The sequence below is a fragment of the Canis lupus genome, chromosome 26, assembly GCF_003254725.2.
Source record: "Canis lupus dingo isolate Sandy chromosome 26, ASM325472v2, whole genome shotgun sequence".
NCBI lineage: Eukaryota > Metazoa > Chordata > Mammalia > Carnivora > Canidae > Canis > Canis lupus.
Genome location: NC_064268.1, coordinates 10456244 through 10478027, shown reverse-complemented (window position 1 = coordinate 10478027; position 21784 = coordinate 10456244). Strand labels below are relative to the sequence as shown.

Sequence of the window (21784 nt, the reverse complement as noted above, 5' to 3'; positions counted from 1 at the left end):
GCAGGACCCCACCAGTCGCCAAATCTGTGGGCCCCTTGATCTTGGACTTCCAGCCTCTAGAACTGTGAGAAATAACTATGTGTTCTTTATAGGCTCCCCCATCTGTGGTATCAGTCACAGCAGGACGGGATGGACATAGTCAATGTGCTCCTTTTCACCCTGACCCTCCTGCCTCCCTCTTACAAGGATCCTTGTGATGGCAGTGGGCCCACCAGATAACCCAAGAGGACCTCCCTGTCTCAAGATCATTAACTATATCTGCAAAGTCCCTTTTGCCATATCGGGTAACATTCATGAGTTTCAGAGATGAGGACATGGACGTATTTGGAGGCCACTGTTCAGCCTACCGCAGCTGGTGTGACAGAGCCAGGTTTCGAACCCCCAGGACTGACTGCAGTGTCCATTCTGTGAACGACCAGGCCAGCAAGAGTATCTCTGACTCCTCATGCCCTGGTTGGGGAATGCCCAGTCTCTTCAACAGGCACACTTCGGGATTCTCATATAGCCTAGGCCCTAAACGTTTAAAACTAGGTATGGAGCCCACAGTCAAAGATAAGCGCCCCATGGAGCATCCATTTAGCAGAACACAGAAGACCACGGGAGACAGTCCTGCACTTCACTCTCCACATTGACCTCTATCAGCTCTGTGACCTTGGGCATGCACTCTACCCTCTCTGAGTCTCAGTTTTCTCCATCTGCAAAGTGGGCATATTTAGTCCCCACCTCACAGGGCTACTGCACAGGTTTGATGAAGTTATGGACAGAGAGGCCTCCACAGACTCAGCAGAGTTGGTGCTCAAGAGAGAGAGATCACTGTTAAAAAGGTAGAACTCTGTCACCAGCCAGCTCTTCCTGATAACCTTGTTTATAAGCCAGAAGGTCTCCTTGGCTTTCACCTTGAAGATCTTAGAAGTTCCAAAGAAAAACTCTCTCCTAAGGGGGCAGCCCCGGTGGCCTAGTGGTTTAGTGCCACCTTTGGCTAGGGGTGTGGTCCTGGAGACCTGGGATCGAGTCCCACGTTGGGCTCCCTGCGTGGAGCCTGCTTCTCCCTCTGCCTGTGTCTCTGCCTCTCTCTCTCTCTGTCCGTCATAAATAAATAAAAAAGCTTAAAAAAAAAAAAAAAACTCTCTCCTAGGGCTGGACTCCTCCCAGGACACACACTGGGCCCAGACCCTCCTCAGGGAGCCCCAAGGACAGACAAGAGAATCCCACTCGCAGGTGAAAAGTTTACCAGAACAAATACGAAGTGCTAACAACTTCCTGAGAGGCAAACAATGACAGAACTGCCACCCTCATTCCCAGCCCCATCAGAGGGGTGCAAACACAGCAACAGCCTTTCCAAAGCCAGATATGTGGTGTGGAAAATAAAACGAGAAGCACATGCACTCGTTTCAGCCCTGACAAAGCACTAAAGGCTGTCATTAAAAGGCCCCCGGAGTATTTCCAAATGAATAGCCCACCCCCCAGGAAAAAATATTTTGACAGGCGGGGCTGAATTATTCAGTAGACATTGCTCCTTATTTAAAGCAGAGCGTGGGTTGGCAAGAGGTTGTTTTGTTTCCACTTTATTTCTTCACTGGAGTTTTTACAGTCCGGATTTCATTATAGTTCCAAGAATGCCACACTGCAGATCCGGGGAAATGTGGGAGCGACAGCTAGGATGCTGGCGGATGCACCTATATTTGACAAATGCTTCAGCCACTAGCCCATATGCACATCCATTTAAATTAAGGAGTAGGAGGGATAGTTACCCTACTGCAGGCTGCTAATTTCATTGAGAGGACTCTAATTATTTTTCCTTTTTCTTCTTCCTGGGCAGAACAATGCCAGTTATATAAGAGTATTTCTAGTTGCTGGAATTAAACATTAAGTAAGAAATGATGACAATGATTTCTCTCCAAGATGCTCTGGATGGGATGAGTAAGGATCTCGTCAAGGCTAAAACATTTCCAGAAGAGTGGCAGAAACAACTTTCCAGAGCAGAATTTTTACCTTTCCTGGAGTAGTAAAAAGATTGTTCAGCTGACTGTATCTGATTGTGGTCATGGTTACATGACTGCATTCATTCGTCTAAACTCAAATGGGACCGTGAGGCAGCTCTATCATATTAAAATGAAATGATATATGATAAATAAAACTGATTGACAATCTAAAAGGTGAGAAAAAAAGAATGCATAGGATCTACCTAAATTGGTCCCGGAAGTATCTCTGCTTCCTGAAAAGTTCAATTCTCTAGGTGTGCCTTGAGCCAGTATTTACTGAGCACTTGTTATGTTCAAGGCACTGGAAGAGTAGCAATGAATGAAATGACAAAATCCTTGTCCTCGAGTCGCTGACATTCATCTGGGGAGAGGCAAACTGTAAACAAGAAAGAGTATCCATACATCATAAGACAATCTCAGACAAGTCTAAGTGTTATGAAGATAATAAAATAATGGAATGCCGAGGATGGATGAGGAGCTACTTCAGGTAGGTCAGGGAAAGCGTCTCAAAGGAAGAACCATTTGAAGTGAAATGAGAAGGATGAGAAGGGCCAGCGAGAAGTAACAGCAAGTGTAAAGGCCCTGTGGTAGAAACAGAGATTGCTATCGTATGGCTGGAGCCAAATGAGCCAGGGTAGGTGATGATGAAGAAGGGGAGTGGAAGAAAAGGAGATGGGAGAGGTGGGCTGGGTCCGATCATTCATACCTTATAGGCTGTACAGAGAGCCTGAGTTGTATTCCAAATGCAATGGGAAACCATTGGTAAGTTTCAAACTAGCTTGCAAAAATGCAAGCAACATTTACTCTAGTGGATCAAGGGACATTCTGGAAAGTATGTTAGCCAGTCATTCTGTCACCACAGACACCAGGACCATGTGTCAGACTTGTCCCGGTGAATGATTTTCCAGAAAGTACAGATGAATCTGCTTCCCATTACTGGGATACTTCTGAACAACAGGATGCAAATAGAAGGCTGGTTTGGGGGTCATGATCTGCAATTTATTCAAAATGTATCACCAGGCACCTATTCTAAGCACTGTGGATATAGCAGTGCAGAAAGCAACCTAGTCCATACTCACATAGAGCTCTGTCATCAATGTCAGAAGGTGGCAGGGGAGAGGAAGTCTTAGAGATGTGAGGGCACCAATGAGGAACACCTAATGCAGATGTGAGGAAGTCTGGGGAGGCTTCTCAGAAGAAATAAATTGAAGGACACACAGAAGGTGAAAGGGGATTCTAGATAGAATATCATGTGCAAAGGCCCAGAGGTCCCAGGGGAAACTGAAGAGACATCATTACAACTTGACTGGAAACAGGGAATGTGAGGGTAGGGCATTAGCAGGGCCTTGTAAGTTCCATTGAAGGACTTGGAATTTATCCCAAGGGTTGTAGAGAGCCATGGAAAAGATATAAGCTGCAGGAGAAGGAGCAAACAATCGGATGTGCATATTAGAAAGATCAAGTTGCCTACAGGTGAAGAAGAGACTGGCAGTGGGTGGGGTGAAGAAGACAGGAGCTGGGAACTCCAGTGAGGAGGCGGTGTGGTCATTCAGGTGAGACTAGAGGAGCCCCACCTAGAGAAGAAGCACAGCGGATGAGAGAGGACAATGGATCCTGAGCCATGGATGAGGCAGATTCAACAGGACCCATTACTGATGGGTTGCTAGGATGGGGAGAGGAGTCAAGGATACACTGTGAATTTCTAAGTTACAGATTAATTGTATACTGGTCCACTGAATAAGAAACCATCTTTAAAGGGTTGGGGGAAATGATGCCCATGAAACACCCAGACACACATTGTCCAGTACAGTAGCTACAAGCCACCTGTGGCTAGTATGACCAAAGACGTGAATTTTTCATTTTATTTCCTTTTATTTTTTTCTTAAGATTTTATTTATTTATTCATGAGAGACACAGAGAGAGAGAAGCAGAGACACAGGCAGACAGAGAAGCAGGCTCCATGTAGGGAGCCCGATGTGGAACTCGATCCCGGGACTCCAGGATCACGTCCTGGGCAGAAGGCAGGCGCTCAACCGCTGAGCCACCCAGGGATCCCCTTTATTTCCTTTTAATTGCAAAAGTGAGATTCAATTTGGCTACTGGAAAAATTTTAAGTATGTCCAAGACTCAGTTATATGGATCTACTTTGCCGGTTGTAAATTTTATGAAATCTAAATCCAGATCAAATATTTCTGATGAAAATTTAGCATCCAAATTGAAATGCACCATAAGTGTAAAATACATACTAGATTTCAAAGATTTAGTACAAAAAAAAAAAAAAAAAAGAACCATGCCTCTGTTTCAGGTCTCTCTTCAAAGCATACTGGATGTTCAATACAGAGGCTCAGGCCCTTGGGAATTATGAACTACTTGCTTTCCACCAGCCGATTTGCATTTGCCAAGTCTTAAGTCCTAGCATCTTAGATGCCCATTTCCCCAAATATCCTAATGAATTAAGATCTCATTTGAAAGCAGAAGTCCTTAATTAATGAAACAAATCATTAACCCCGAGAACAAAGTGTTTCCCAAAGCACAATACATGAATTTGCTAACTTAATGCAATTAATATTTACTAACTACCACGAGCAGGACACTAGTTAAGACTGTGTAGTCATTAACTGTTGCTATGTAACCAACCACCCCAAACCTCAGCCAACAGCCATTTACTTCTCATGCATACGCAGGTCAGCTAATTAAGTTTAGACTCAGCTGGGGCGGCTCTGTTGCACGGGTGGGTCTCTCTGCCCCTTTGGACCAGTTAGGTGCCCTGATGTTCCCCTTTTACTTTGTGCCAAAGTAAGACACATGACTGAACCCAAAGGCCAGGGGTGAGGAAATACAGGGTGTCCCAAAAGTTTTAGTGCAGCTTTAAGTTTTGTTTTGTTTTGTTTTGTTTTTTGAGTGCACCTAGAAGTTTTTAAAGCTTTGAAAGGATATGTGCTACAAACTTATAAAATACATCATTTGAAATTTTATTTAACTTTTCTTTTATGCTTACTTAATGCTGTAACTTTGAGTACAAAACTCATGGTTTTTTGTTTAAATCCCTCTGATTGAAGATGACAAATGTGAACCCAAACAAGTCACTGCAAAGTCATATGAGCAAGGGCTTGGCTCTAAGAAAAAAGCAGAATTCAAGGCCATGATGCAGCTACAAAGAACAGTGTGCAAGAAGCTTGCATTCTGATGGGAATGTCAGGTGGCGGAGGGTGGACACTGATTATGGTATGTGTGACAAAGAAACACAAGTGAACATATATAAAAAATGTTATTTTGGACTCCATTCTGAAAATAAACATGTGCCAGACAGCATGCTGTTTCATACATACCATTTCGCTCACTTCCCACAGCAACAAAATGAAATAGACAGATGTTAAATATGAAGATCAGAGAGGGTGAGAGGCTTTGCCAAGGTCACACAGTAAGTAACCAAATCCAGATTCAGTCCCAGATCCAATTACAAAGCTTATGCTCTAAACCTCTTGACTAGATACTGAGTTCCCAAAATTAAATGTAACAGAAATTCAGAGGAGAGAAAAGGAATTGAAAGTTTTCATGAAAGAGAAACCCTTTTTCTCTGGGTCCCAGAGGTTTGAGTTTGTGAAAAAGAAAGCCACAGGTCCATCACTTAGGCCAAGTCATCAAACTGGAGCTTAATACCTAACTTAATTGCATTTTCAACCTCCCCCAGAAATGTAGTCCTAACTATACTTTCTGGTCGGCACCAATAAGGTAACCTGTCACACGGGTCCTCTCTGTCCTTGAAAGAAAGATGAAGTCATCCACCTACTTTTGTCTCCAAATGAAGATGAACTCTCCTGAAATACTCCTTTTTTCTGTTCACAACTTCCTTGTCTCACCTTTAAAAAATGCTTCCCTCTCAGGGACGCCTGGGTGGCTCAGTGGTTAAGCATCTGCCTTTAGCTCAGGGAGTGATCCCAGAGTCCCAGGATCAAGTCCCACATAGGGCTCTTTGCATGGAGCCTGCTTCTCCTCCCTCATCCTATGTCTCTTCCTCTCTCTCTCCCTCTCTCTCTATGTTTCTCATGAATAAATAGATAAAATCTTAAAAAAAAAAAAACCTTCCCTTTCTGCAGCCCTTTGGAGTTTCCCCGTACTTGCCCATTGAATAATTAAATGATTACTAATCATTTAATAGTGATTTAATAAGAGCAATTAGACAAGTTTGATGCTGATAGGTAAAAAGAAAGAAAGAAAGAAAGAAAGAAAGAAAGAAAGAAAGAAAGAAAGAAAGAAGAAAGAAAGAAGAAAGAAAGAAAGAAAGAAAGAAAGAAAGAAAGAAAGAAAGAAAGAAAGAAAGAAAGAAAGAAAGAAAGAAAGAAAGGGAAGGATAGGCAGAGAGGCACAGAAAATGGAGGGAACAGAGTGAATCAGCATGTAGAGGCAAAGTTTAAAGTCCCAGGGCACGCACAGGGAGAACCAAACCACCTGCTTTGGCTTCCCGAGAAAGCTGAGATCAGATTCTGGGCCGAGGACTCTGTATTCAATGCGACAGAGGCAATAGGGAGGCATTGAAGATCTTATAGCAAGAAAGCAAGCTCAAAGCAAACTGTCTTTCTAGTTAGCCATAAAATGAACAGCGCACTAGGCAAAAAACAGTGCATTTCAGAGCCCAGGCCAGAATCACAGCTAGGCATTTGGGGGGGGGGGGGGGGGTAGGTGAAATCAGAGAGAGAAGCCAAGAGCAAAACTGTTCTCTGGTGTTTCTGAGTTTCACCAAGAGCCACTTGAAGGGGTCCTTTGTTGATCAAGCACTGGGAGGACAGGAAAAGCATTCCCTCAGAGGGTGCCATGCTTGAGACCCTCTAATGCAGGTAAATGCAACTGAGTGCTTCTCTCTCAGCTCTGCCATTTGGTTTGTCTTCAAATTACCATAAAACTGCATTACCCAGTTCCCTGAGCCAATGGGAAGAGAAGGAAATCACTGGTTGCTTTTTACTATGCCCTGTTAGAGTACAAAGGGGAAAAGGGGGGTAATTATGTACATCAGGACATGGCTCAATCCCTGAATTAAAAAAAAAAAAATCTGAGCAATTCCTCTGGCTTCTATTAATTCTGTGCCACTATTATCTAAAATTAGGACAACAAGCAAAGGCAAGCAGGATATACTGAATAGATTTTTTACATAAATAGTATGGGTGTCTGCATAGGCAATCCAAGGGTGGTAGATTGTTTGAGCTGAAAGGAACCTCAGAAATGATGCAATCAAACCCCCTCGTTTTATAAGGAAAGTAGCCACAAAGCCAAGCAACTTCTCCACGTCGCACAGCAAGCCAGGATCCTGGTATGTGGGGAAATGGCTTCTATAAGGGCAGATGTGTTTAGAAAAGTCTGATGCCTCTGAGTGTTGAATGTCTGCCACTCACTAAGCTAAGCATGTTTTATGTATTATCTTACCTAATCTGTGTAACAGTCCAATCAGGTGGGTACTTTTTATTCCCATTATACAGATGAGAAAACCAAGATTCAAAGCAGTAAAGCTGACTGTGCAAGGACCCATTGCCAGTACATGCTGAAGCTAGGATTTGAGTGCATGCATATTAGAATATTAACTCTGAAGAAGACCAGCATATGCTACCCCCAAATATCCCACTCTGTCATCAAGATTATGTGGAGCTGAAAGCAACTGAGAAAACAAGACAAAGGAAGAGCCCTCCCCCTTTCTGCCTCAAAGCAGGTAAAGGTGACATAAGTTTCAACTTGTTAAAAGTGTCCCCCTCCCATACCAGGAAAAGGAGATCACCAGAGATGACTTGAGTGTGCCTAACAAACCATACCAATCAACCTTTATCAATTAGACATTACCTGATCACCTTCCCACAATTTACCACCCCAATCATTTCTCTTTGTCTAGTCACTTCTCCCCAGTTTATCACCCTTTGTTAAAACAAGTCACCAATCTAATCTCTTCTTTGGGTTTTCACTTCCTTTCTATGAAACCCTGTGCACATAAAAATACTAATATGAATAAAATTTGTATGCCTTTTCTCCTGTGCATTTGTCTTTTGTCAGTTTAATTCACAGTCCTCAGGGATAGAATCTAAGAGCGTGGATGAAAAGATTTTTCTCCCCTATAACTCCAAGACCACAAGCTCTCAATAGGAGGCAGAAGAGTAGCCAATGGAGGAGAAGGAGCCAGTGCTATACAAATACTCAAAGAAGGAAGATACATAAATAAGTGATAGCTCAGCACCTAGCTCATCCAGGAGATTAGTTCACTTGCCCCCACTTTAATAACAAGGTTTTAGGGAAAATCAGGTGATATGCTGCATATAAATTAGCTTTAAAAAATGAAGAATTATACAATGGATAAATAAATAGACACTTATTATTATTTCATCCAAAAATTACCCAACAACCTCAAAAACCTGAGAGAGCATGAGGAATCAGAAAGAGAATAAGAAAGCTCTTTGAGCACTCCAAAATGTTATAAATGCTACCCGTTAAAGGAGAAACTGCAAATTCACTCAGAGCCTACTGACTCTTGGTTTACACACAATTCACACTAAAAGTTACAGGGAGAAATCACAGTATAGTGAAAAGAGAAGCATGTGGAGCCCCCTAGGCTCACAGTTGAACCTGATCTCCACCACTTATAAGCTGTATCACCTTTAGCAGGTCATCACACTTCTCTGAGTGTGCTGGCTTTAAAATATGTTCACTGATTCACCAATAATCCCCTTTACAAGAGGTGAAGCTATTTCCTCCCCACCCCACCCTTGCCCAACAAATGGAATAAAGCAGAATTGACATTGTACAGCTTCGGAGACCAGGTCATAAAAGGCCTTATGGCTTCTGTCTTGTCTCTCCTGGACCACTCAGGGGGAGGCCAGCTGCCATCGTGTGAGGTCACACAGCTCTATGGAAAGGTTCATGAAGAAAAGAACTGAGGCCTCCAGCCAACAAGCATGTGAGTGTACCATCGTGAAAGTGAAATCTCCAGCCAAGGTCAAGCCTTCAGATGACTGCAGCCCCTGCCCCATTCTGACTTCAAACTCATGATAAATCCTCAGCCAGGGCAGCCCCGGTGGTGCAGCGATTTGGCGCCGCCTGCAGCCTGGGGTGTGATCCTGGACACCCGGGATCGAGTCCCACATCGGGCTCCCTGCATGGAGCCTGCTTCTCCCTCTGCCTATGTCTCTGCCTCTCTCTCTCTCTGTGTCTATGAATAAATAAATAAATTTTTTTTTTTTTAATCCTCAGCCAGAACCACCCAGCCAAGCTGCTCCTGAAAGAATGACCCTCAGAAACTATGAACGATCATTAACATTTGCTGGTTCAGGCTGCTACATTTTGGTTAATCTGCTAGGCTGCAATAGATAACTAATACACCAAGCCACAGTTTCTCCATCTGTAAAATGGGAATAATAACAGAGAATAGGGAAAATAAATAAGAATCTGTTAGGTGTCCTGGAGATGCCTGGCATCTGATAGTCAAATATATGTTAGTTTCCTTTCCCTCTTTCCCCTTAATTACAGGTGAGAGCATACCTGCAGAATGTGTGGACAGCTGACTTTTACAATATGGAAAAAAAGTTAAATTGTTTCTGTGTCCTTTTTTAGAAAGTAAAACAGAGCAGCCCGGGTGGTTGAGCGGTTTAGCGCCACCTACAGCCCAGGGTGTGATCCTGGAGACCCAGGATTGAGTCCCACGTTGGGCTCCCTGCATGGAGCCTGCTTCTGTCTCTGCCTGTGTCTCTGCCTCTCTCTCTCTCATGAATAAATAAATAAATAAAATCTTAAAAAAAAAAAAAAAGGAAAACAATTTAAACGGGGTGATTCTTGGAATGACTCCCATTAAAATCACCCTTAGTAAAATAGAAGTGTTGTTTTTTTTTAAAGATTTTATTTATTTATTCATGAGAGACACAGAGAGAGAGAGAGAGAGGCAGAGGGAGAAGCAGGCTCCATGCAGGGAACCCGACGTGGGACTCGATCCTGGGTCTCCAGGATCAGGCCCTGGACCAAAGGCAGGTGCTAAACCACCGAACCACCCAGGCTGCCCAGTAAAATAGAAGTTTTATCAACACACTAACAAAGAGTGAAGCACACAATCCCTAACTTGGAACAGATCAAGGTTCCAGGTTATCAGCTGTGGCACATTACCTGCTGTGGACCCTTGGGAAAATTAAAATTACTTAACCTCTCTGAACTTCATGTTCTGCATATAAATATAGATTATCTCCAGGGGATATGTTTCAGTCACCTGGAAAATATACTTATTTAGAATTCCTCCTATCTTGACCCTATTCCCAGATAAAAAAAAAAAGTCAGCTGTTGCAAGAAGACCAGAGCTGATTGCCTGGCAAATGTGGCTCCTGTCTTCCACAAACCAACACACACACTACTAGGCAGCATGCTGGAGGGAGTGGGGGGAGGACTATGTAATATCCCCTTTTCCCTTAAAAAAAATCCTTTTGCTACTCATTTTAATCAAACTTCACTTTTATAAATATCTTGGGATTGGAGTAGGGGAACCCCATCATATACCTGTTGACTCCTGTAAGCCCTGCCCCTAGTAAGGCTGGCCCCATTTCTGTGGTAATGAGAATGCCTCTCTCCTCCTGCCCCCTCCAACCTAATGGAATAAAAGAGCCAGTTGGATGCCGAGGAGTGTTTGGAGGTGGGTGGGTCATGAAGCCAGGCAGGTAAAAGGTAATTTAAAAACTGGTGGAGGAGTGCCTGGGTGGCTCAGTTGGTTGGATGTCTGCCTTCCGCTCAGGTCATGATCTCAGGGTCCTGGGATCAAGTTGCATGTTGGCTCCCTGGTGAGCAGGGAGCCTGCTTCTTTCTCTCTCTTTGCCCTTCCCCCCATTTATGTTTCTCTCTCGCTTACTTTCTCTTAAGTAAATAAAGAAAATATTTTTTAAAAAATAATAAAACACTGGTGGAGAAAGAAGAGCTCCTTTATGCAAATTGAGACACTGGCCAACTAGAAACTCTGTTTTGAGCCAGATGGGCTGGGGTCTTTGTTAACAAGGCACAATAGAAGAAATGGAGGTGGTTGCAGAGAAAGTGTGGGCTCAGGAAGGTTAAAGAACCTGGTTTGGGACAAGGAAGCTCAAGAATACAGAGGGAGCCCCCCAAGTCCCCTACCCATGGCCAGCGTACAATTTTAAAAATTATTATTACCTACTTGAAGCATATTTTGAAAGGCATAAAGAATAAACGCCCCCAGATTAAGAAATAAACATTCCCAAAATATCTAAAGACTCTCATGTGCCCCTCCACAACCGTACCACCACTGTCTCCACAGAAGGAGTGCAATGTACAAACACTCTGAATTTGTTGTTTGCAGTCCCAGGCATGTCTTTGTACTTCTACTTCCTACTTGTGTAATATGTATCCCTAATATGATATAATTGCTTTGCATATTTTTTAAAGATTTATTTGAGAAAGAGAGCATGTGTGCACAAGCAGGGAGAAAGGCAGAGGGAGAGGGAAAAAGAATTTCCAGCAGACTCCCCACTGAGCACAGAGCTTGATGTGGGGCTCAATCCCACGACCTTGACCCCAAGATCATGACCTGAGCCAAAATCAAGAGTCAGGTGCTTAACTCATTGAGCCACCCAGGCACCCTGCTTTGCATATTTTTAAACTTTATGTAAATAATGTACTGTGTGCATTTTTGTGCAACTTTCTTTTATTGCTCTTGACGTTGTTTTTTAGAGGACTCACCCCTGTTGATTCAGAGCTCTAGCTCATTCATTTTCAGTGGTATGAATCTAATGTATATACCCACTTTCCTGTTGATAAGGAGCTAATTTACATCCCCAACCCCAAATATACTGTGAAAAAGATTATAAAGGGATATGGAATGAAATACTGAAGGCGCCTGTTTTTAGAGTTCTGCTGTATGAAATGAGCCAAATATTTTTCATACTTACTTCAAAGGGTTGCCATAAGGATTAAGGAACACAATGATAATAATGTTAACATTTATCAAGTGCTTATGGCCTGCCCAGCTTCAGGCTTAGAACTTTGCATTTATTGTGCATTTAATCTGCAAGCAACCCTGTTGACAGGGCAGCTAATCTTGTCCCATTTTATAGATGAGGAAACCAAGGCTCAGAAGACACACTGCTTGAAGGAGGCAAGAATGTGACTCAGAGTCCCTGAGAACACCCTAAACTAGAAAAGGACTTAGAGTAGAGCCTGGCACAGAGGGAGCACTAAATAAATGGTAGTTGTTGCTATCAGTAATAATGAACCATTTTGAAGCCAGGCAGGATTATCAGAGCTGGCATTAATTCTTCAGCTCACCTGGGGAGAGGGACTTGCAGTATACTCTGTATTTAAATTAAGAGGAAAAAAACAGATGATTGAGTGAATCAACCTTTCCCAAAATCTGATTCTAATTATACCCCCAGGGAGTGCCCTAAATGCTCAAACACTGGAAATTTTGCACCACTGTGATTCAGAATATGTGTTATGCAATCTTGCCCAGACTGAGGGTTCAGGGTTCAGAAAGAGTGCACTTATTGGAGTATATATGCCATACCAGTGTTGGGAAGAAAGAATTTTCTATGCACTTCAAGGTCCTTCCAGCTGGACTAAGAATCAAATTGACGTGAGGTAGATTAACAGGAGAAAATCAAATTTAATAGCATACATTCAAGGAATCCACACAGACATGGAAATTCCAAAGATAGTGAGGCAACATGATGCTTCGTGAGCTAAGGAGAGGAGTAGGAATCTGAAGATACAAAGGGGAAATGGACCATTAGAAGGAAGGTGAAAGGAGATAAAGCTTGGCCTATTATGCAGATAAGTGTCTGAGATAAGAGGAATCTCTGTAAATAGCTCTCTTCCTGGTGCAAGCAGGCAGTTGAGAGAAAGGTAAAGAGATTTTTCTGAATCTTGTGGGTTTTGATTGCTTTTAACTCAAAATAATGTTCATGCAAAGGGGCTCATCTTGGGGCAGCCTGTCATTAGTCCCTACACCAGGCACTACATATGGTCCTGAATCTTCCATGCACATTAACTCACTCAGTCCTTACAGCAATCCAGGAGGCAGGTACTGTTGTCATCCCATGGTGCACACCAGAGGCTGATGCTCAGAGGGTTCAAGCCATTTACCTAAAGTCACTGGGATAGTTGGTGGCTGTGACATAATAAGACATAGATATTTGGTCTTGGGCCCCAGTTCCTGACACTGAACTCTTAAAACCCTTCGGATTTCCTGAGTGATGGGGATGCTAGGAGTATCTTTTGTTATATTTGGGCTTTGTCTCCTGTTCCTGACACAGGAGCTTCTAAGACCCTTGAAATCTTTACAATGATGAATGTCTTTTTGTACGTAAATGAGATGACTGGGAGCTGGTCACTCGAAAGACCTTGGCATGATTAGAGGGATGGAACTTTCAGCCCTTGACTCCCTTCCCAACCTCTAGGGAGATGAGGGTGCTAGGACTGAGTTAACTGCAATGGCCAATGATTTCATCAATTGTGTCTATTTAATGGACTCTCCATAAAAACCTTCAACAGCAGGGTTTAGAGAGCTTCTAGGTTGGTGAACACATCCATTTGCCAGGAGGGTAGAACACCCCAACTCCACAGAGACAAAAGCTCCTGCACTTAGATATCTCACCATATGTGCCTCTTCAACTGGCTGTCATCCATAGCTTTTATAATATCCTTTATAATAAACCAGTAAACATAAGTAAAGCATCTCCTGCATTCTGTGAACCATTAGAGCAAATTATCAAGCCCAGAGGAGGCTGTTGTGGGAACTACAGTCAGTTGGTCAGAAGCACAGGTCACAACATGGAATTTGCAATTAGCATCTGAATCAAAGGCAAAGCAGTCAGTGGGACTGAGCCCTTAACCTATGGGGTCTGTTAACTAGTGTCAGAATTGAATTGTAGGAGCCCAGATGGTATCCAGGGAGCTGGAGAACCGCTTGATGTAAGGATGTAATGTAAGATGTAATCCACACATCTGGTGTCAGAAGTGTGAGTAAAGGGAACAAGTTTTCCCTTTTAATGGCAGACAGGGTGTGCCTGACTGTTGGCCACTCTGCAGGGGGCAGGAACAGGGCAGGTAAATCCCAAATCTCCCCAACTCCTAGGAAAGTTTGGAAACGCTGCATTTAAATTTTCAAAACATACCAGAAGGAGGCAGGGAAGGATGACGGGACATTACTAATAGTTTTCTTTATACTTGATTGTATTTATTATGCATTTCCAACAAGAATAAATTTACTTTTGCAATTAAAACCTTTAAGTTCGGGACCCCTGGGTGGCGAAGCGGTTTGGCGCCTGCCTTTGGCCCAGGGTGTGATCCTGGAGACCCGGTATCGAATCCCATGTCGGGCTCCTGGTGCATGGAGCCTGCTTCTCCCTCTGCCTATGTCTCTGCCTCTCTCTCTCTCTCTCTCTCTCTCTCTCTCTCTCTGTGACTATCATAAATAAATAAAAATTTAAAAAAAGATTTTATTTATAAAAAAATAAAAAATAAAAAAATAAAATAAAATAAAACCTTTAAGTTCTAAAAAATACCCAAAAAACCAGGTGAGCAGGTTGCCATGATATCCCAAGCTCTAAATAGTCCATTCATTTGTAAATCAAATTCCTACAAACCAAATTTTGATCAGCAAGCTGTACACAGGGAAGGGTCACATTTAAACCCTGTACAGCTTGACAATACATGCCCTCACCTCAAATATAAAAATATTAAAACGTACTATGTAAAATATAATATATAAAGAACCATAAGGCAGCCCGGTGGCTCAGCCGTTTAGTGCTGCCTTCAGCCCAGGGTGTGATCCTGGAGACGGAGGTCCCTCCATGGAGCCTGCTTCTCCCTCTGCCTGTGTCTCTGCCTCTCTCTCTTTCTCTCTCTCTCTCTCTCATGAATAAATAAATAAAATCTTTTTTAAAAAAAAGAAAAAGAGGGATCCCTGGGTGGCGCAGCGGTTTGGCGCCTGCCTTTGGCCCAGGGCGCGATCCTGGAGACCCGGGATCGAGTCCCACGTCGGGCTCCCGGTGCATGGAGCCTGCTTCTCCCTCTGCCTGTGTCTCTGCCTCTCTCTCTCTCTCTCTGTGACTATCATAAATAAATAAAAATTTAAAAAAAAAAAAAAGAAAAGAAAAAGAAAGAACCATAAGTTGAGTTGCCATTGACTGGCTGACATAATCACTGTCATAATCACTGACTGTTATAATGTGCACAGTGCTTCATGAAATGAAACATGAATCAATCTCAATTACATAAAGTCAAACTCACAGAAAAAGAGAGTAGATAGGTGATTTCCAGGGGGAAATGAAAAGATATTAGTCAAAGGATATAAAGTTTCAGTTAGAAAAATGAGTAAATTCTGAAGATGTAATGTACAGGAGGGTGATTATAGCTAATAATACTGTACTGTATACTTGAAATCTGCTAAGAGAGTAAATCTAAACTGTTCTCACCACATGCTCACACACACACACACACACACACACACACACACACAAATGGTACCTATATGAGGTCACAGATGTGTTAATTAACTTGGTTTTGGTAATCATGTCACAATGTATACACATATTAAATCATTACATTGTACACCTTTTGAAAAATTCATGCTGAACAACCTAAATATATATAATTTTAACTTGTCAATCATACCTCCATAAAGCTAAAAAAAATAAAATTTAAAAATATTTTAATTGGGGCAGCCCCAGTGGCGCAGCAGTTTAGCACCCCTGCAGCCCAGGGCGTGATCCTGGAGACCTGGGATCAAGTCCCACATCGGGCTCCTGCATGGAGCCTGCTTCTCCCTCCTCCTGTGTCTCTGCCTCTCTCTCTCTCTATGTCTATAATAAATAAATAAATAAATAAATAAATAAATAAATAAATAAATCTATCTTTTAAAAAATATTTTAACTGCATGGTTTTCTTTTCATATTTCAGAAGCCATAATTCTCTTTTAGGTACAGATATTCCCATTGACCCTTGTAAGGTTATAAGCGCCCACCACTAGACCTCATGGCAACTGCTGGATAAGTAGCTCTCATCTGGGCCACAGGAATAGAAAGTCCACTTTGTCTTGCTACCAGGACCCTATGACTCCCTTTTGTATTCCTCCATGACAGCCCTGCTAATGTGTCAAAGCCAATGCAGCAGGCAATGTGAAAGAGCTGACAGCCGAACAACAAGAAGACAAATGATGAATGGCTGCCCTCTGGAACAAAGAGGTTAATTACTGGCATCTAAAATATCTGAGGGGAAGACGTTACACACCCACATTACCAATTAACCTCACCCCTAAGAAGTCACTATCAGTGCAATTAATAGAAAATGCCTGTCATCCTAATTACAAAGTCTACACAAGAGGCTAGCGTTAGGTATGGAGATTTCTTTCATAACCTCCTTCTGGTTAGTTTTGAATTTTTTTGGCACCTTTGCATTTAGTTACACTCGGCTCCTTTCCAAGGGTTTGGTTTCCCTTAAAATAGTTACTGGTGCCTGCTGTTCTGTACGTAACATTTATTGAGCATTAACTACATGCAAAGCACCATGCCAAGCACTTCCTATGCATTGTCCCCCTCCTCCTGCCCACTTCACTTATTCATGGCCCCTCCCTGGTGCAACTTTTCACTTTTCAGCTTTCAAACTTGGTCTAAGAAATTCCATTTTGCCAAGTACTCCCACAAAGGGGCCATCTCTCTTGACTCCTACCAGCTTACCTCACAAGAGAGCAATGCATAAATCAGACTGCCAATTTATTGACTACTGGTGAGAACCAGAAGAGCTCAGGGGAATAAATTTATCATCTCTACCAAGCACATTTCTGCTTGTTACAAATTACACAAGAAGTCATACTGTACATTACTGCTATCCCTTCCACCATCCCTGAATTGGTAACTTATATAAGTACCTGTGATTCTTTGCCAGGACTTTGTCTGGTTGCCAGATCAGGTTAATCCAGAATACAGAGCAGGTCAGAAGCAGGTCTTCTTCCTCCAGGAGAAGCCTCAACCAATGGCTAGTGTGAGTGAGGGATAAGTGCTTCCTCAACCACACAACTTTGTATACCATGAGCAACTTGGAAGCATGTGTTTCACAGCCTCCCAGGGTCCCAAGCAAAACTGAGCCTAGCTGGCCCTCAGCAAAACATTACAGCTTACTGCTCTTCTCTCTCTCACTTATCCCTCGATGAGTGCTTCATGGAATCACCAGCCAGATGAAGTCCTTAGACCCTTGTCTCTGGTCCTCTTCTGGGGGGACCCAGCTGAAGACAGACATTATAGGTTGTCCTGAAATCAAAGAGTCAGTTGGGTGATCATAATATTGAGCCCCTCGATTCTAGGAACTTATCTGATGCACGGGCAGGTTCTCTTGCTTGTAGGTCTAGGAACTCTCTTTTTTAAACAATTCTGGTCACACACGCTGATCAGTCTGGCCTCCCTGGACTTGCTTCTACAGATTCTCAATTAACACCATCTCTCTGCAGAGGTCAACCCAATTGATCAGACTTTTGTGCTTTTAATTACAATTTCAATCCAGGTACCTTCCTGACACAGGTGGGAGGGAGTCCTGGGGCTCTACCAATTCATCAATCACACACATACTCCCCACCAGGCTAGGGAAGGAGGAATCATTTGTTTTTTCTCTTCTTTTAATAGATTTTTAATTACACAAGGAAGACATTAAAACATTCCCTTTTGGGTTTCTGCCCCTGGACGCCGCCGAGTAAACATCGTTAAAGTCTCCCCTCCCACCGCCGTCATGTCTAAGTCAGAGTCTCCCAAAGAGCCCGAGCAGCTGTGGAAGCTCTTCATCGGAGGTTTGGGCTTCCAAACAACCGATGAGAGTCTGAGGAGCCATTTTGAGCAATGGGGGGTGCTTCCGGACTGTGTGGTAATGAGAGACCCCAACACCAAGCACTCCAGAGGCCTTGGGTTCGTCACATACACCACCCAGGAGGAGGTGGACGCGGCCAGGAACACTGGGCCGCACAAGGTGGACGGAAGAGTCATGGAACCAAAGAGGGCTGTCTCCCTAGAAGATTCTCAAAGACCCGGTGCCCACTTAACTGTGAAAAAGATTTTTGTTGGTGGCATTAAAGAAGACACTGAAGAACATCATCTAAGAGATTATTTTGAACAGTATGGGAAAATTGAAGTGATTGAGATCATGACTGACCGAGGCAGTGGCAAAAAGAGAGGTTTTGCTTTTGTGACCTTTGACGACCATGACTCTGTAGACAAGATTGTCATTCAAAAATACCATCCTGTGAATGGCCACAACTGTGAAGTAAGGAAAGCCCTATGGAAGTAAGAGATGGCTAGTGCTTCGTCCAGCCAAAGAGGCCGAAGTGGTTCTGGAAACTTTGGTGGTGGTCGTGGAGGTGGTTTTGGTGGGAATGACAACTTTGGTCATGGAGGGAACTTCAGTGGTCAAGGTGGCTTCGGTGGCAGTCGAGGTGGTGGTGGATACGGTGGCAGTGGGGATGGCTACAACGGACTCAGTAATGATGGAAGCAACTTTGGAGGTGGCAGAAGCTATAACGATTTTGGCAATTACAACAATCAATCCTCAAATTTTGGACCCATGAAAGGAGGAAATTTTGGAGGCAGAAGCTCTGGCCCCTATGGTGGTGGAGGCCAATACTTTGCCAAACCACGAAACCAAGGTGGCTATGGCGGTTCCAGCAGCAGCAGCAGCTATGGCAGTGGCAGAAGGTTTTAATTACTGCCAGGAAACAAAGCTTAGCAGGAGAGGAGAGCCAGAGAAGTGACAGGAAGCTACAGGTTACAACAGATTTGTGAACTCAGCCAAGCACAGTGGTGGCAGGGCCTAGCTGCTACAAAGAAGATGTGTTTTAGACAATACTCATGTGTATGGGCAAAAAACTCGAGACTGTATTTGTGACTAATTGTATAACAGGTTATTTTAGTTTCTGTTCTGTGGAAAGTGTAAACCATTCCAACAAAGGATTTTAATGTAGATTTTTTTTTTGCACCCATGCTGTTGATTGCTAAATGTAATAGTCTGATCATGACGCTGAATAAATGTGTCTTTAAAAAAAAAAAAAAACATTCCCTTTTGGGGCATCTGGGGTGGTACAGTGGCTGAGCATCTGCCTTTGGCTTGGATCATGATCCTGGAGTCCTGGAATTGTGTTCCACATTGGGCTTCCCGCAGGGAGCCTGCTTCTCCCTCTGCCCGTGTCTCTGCTTCTCTCTGTGTGTCTCTTATGAATAAATAAACAAAATATTTTTTAAAACATTCCCTTTTATATAAGAATTAAAACATGAAACATGACAGATAAGGCTAACATCCCTCTTGAACACAACCTTTCCCCAAGAATCCAAGTCCCTCTCCCCCCACAGAAGTTACTATTATGTTCAGTTTCAGGCTTTTTCCTTTGAATTTACACAGATAGAAAAATTACACAGAAAGAAAATTACAGAAGAAGTTTGGGTAGGGGGAGGTTAACATAAATGGCATCCTACCACATACATGCTACCCTACGTTAGCAACAAACAAGAGAAAAAGGAAATTTAAAAGGCAATATCATTGGGGTCCCTGGCTGGCTCAGCTGGTAGAGCATGCAGCTCTTGATCTTAGAGTCATGAGTTCAAGCCCCAAATTGAGTGTGGGGTCTACTTTAAAATAAATAATAAATAATAAAACAAAATGTCATTTATCATACAATCAAAAAATATTTTACATCTGGGGACAAATTTAACAAAAGATAAGTAAGATTTCTACGCTAAGAACTACAAACACTGTGGACAAAGGTTAAAGAATATCACACACAGGTGGCCTGGTTGGCTCAGTAGGTTAAGCATCTGCTTTTGGCTCAGGTGATGATCCCTGGGTCCTGGGATGGAGCCCTGCATTGGGCTCCCTGTTCATCAGGGAGTCTGCTTCTCCTTTTCCCACCCCTCCCCACCTTGTGCTCTCTCTCTCTCTCTCTCTCTCAAATAAATAAATAAAATATATTCACATAAATGGAGGATTTCCCACGTCAATAGATTCCTGAGATTTTAGTTATCCCCAAAATGATCTATGGATTCACTGGAATCCCAATCAAAATCTGCTAAAATCAACCTTTTTTTTTTTAAGATTTTTATTTATTTATTCATAGAGCCAGAGAGAGAGGCAGAGACACAGGCAGAGGGAGAAGCAGGCATCATACAGAGAGCCCGACGTGGGACTCAATCCAGGGTCTCCAGGATCACGCCCTGGGCTGCAGGCGGTGCTAAACCGCTGCGCCACTGGGGCTGCCCAAAATCAATCTTTTTTAATTGAAATATATAAGCTGATTCTAAAACTTATATGGAAATGCAAAGAACCTAACAAAAATCAAGCAATATAGATGAAAGACAAGGAGGAAGAGAAAACAATTACACCACCAGATTTCAAGTCTTCCTTAGAGCTATAATTGTTAAGATTTTGTGGTGTTGGCCTTGGCCCATGATAGATGAATGGCACAAGATACAGTCCTGGAGCTGAACCACACATAGACAGTCATTTTATTTATAATAAAGGCATTGCTGTTGTACAAAAGGATCGTTTGAACAAATGATGCTGAATCAATTGGACAGTCATACAGACAAAAAAAGAAACACCATGATTCCTCCCTACCTCACATCACATCAAAAATTAATTCTAAAAAGAACATAGACATACTTAACATCGTCTTCATCTTGTTTTTCTCACTCAATGACATGTTTGGAGGGAATCTACCCTTCTCTGTACACAACCACCCTACTTAATTTTTTTAATGACTGTCAGGTAGCCCATGCCAGGATGTACCATGGTTTATTGAGCTGCTCCTCTCACACAGGTGTATATACTTTCTCCAGTAGCATCAGAGAAGTGCAATTTCTGGGTCATTTCCTTCAGATCAATTAGTATCTCCATTATATTTGGTTTCTCCAAATTCGCTCTGTTAACATTAGGATTTTATGGTTTTCCCATGGAGAATGGAATCAATGCTCTACCTAAAGTTGGTTTGGATGTCAAGATTGATGATACCACACATGCACGAGAAGGGTATGTAAAGATTTGTTACTTATATAATGAAATTTTCTGGGGATAATAGGGCAGGCACTCAAGCTGATCTGGAATGTCTTGACCAAAGAGAGGGATGAGATTTTCATTTTGTTGTGGTTAGGGAATGGCATCAAAGCATGAAGCACATGGGATTTCTTACTGGCTTGCCCAGATATGGGGCAAAGGGAAAAGAGGAAGGAAGGGACAGAGCTTGAGAGTAATCAAACATCAAAATAGGGTCACAGTTTATTAAAAATTGGTTTATGCTAGCTTGGGTAAGTACCTTGTTACATGAAACACATACCCTCTAGATCAATAAACAGTCACTAACCAATTTATCATAGACTGGGTTAAGCTGATCATGTCAGGTTTGGGTAGGTCATGCTCCTCAGTTTCCCCACCTGAAAAACTGTTAAAGAAAGCCACAAAGTGCAGATATATCTAAGTTGCTCACTAGTTTTTTATTGAGCACTTACTATACGCTAGGTACTATTCTGAGAGCTTTTCCATTAAATAACTCTTTGCCATATAACAATCTATGAACTATTATTATCCCTATCTTACAGGCAAGGAAATTGAAGCACAGAGAGGTGAAGTGATTTGACAAAATTACAAAGTCAATAAGTGGCAAAAATGGAACTCAAAGCCAGTCTGTCCAGATTCAGAACCCAAGCTCTTAATCATTATACTAGGCTGTGGACTCCTTTAAGACAGTGGTCCCACTATTCTATACAATTCTAGGATCAAATAGAAGAGGGTGAGTGATACCCTCTGGAGCTGTGGAACAA

General features: G+C 42.7%; 1 protein-coding gene and 1 pseudogene across 1 annotated transcript in view; one reads left to right on the top strand and one right to left on the bottom strand.

The window, feature by feature from the left end:
- The window catches only part of RPH3A (rabphilin 3A), a 264940-nt gene that overhangs the window by 232860 nt on the left and 10296 nt on the right, over window positions 1-21784 (bottom strand). The gene's annotated exons all lie outside the window — the stretch shown is intronic.
- On the top strand, window positions 17703-18691 carry LOC112676582 (heterogeneous nuclear ribonucleoprotein A1-like; annotated as a pseudogene).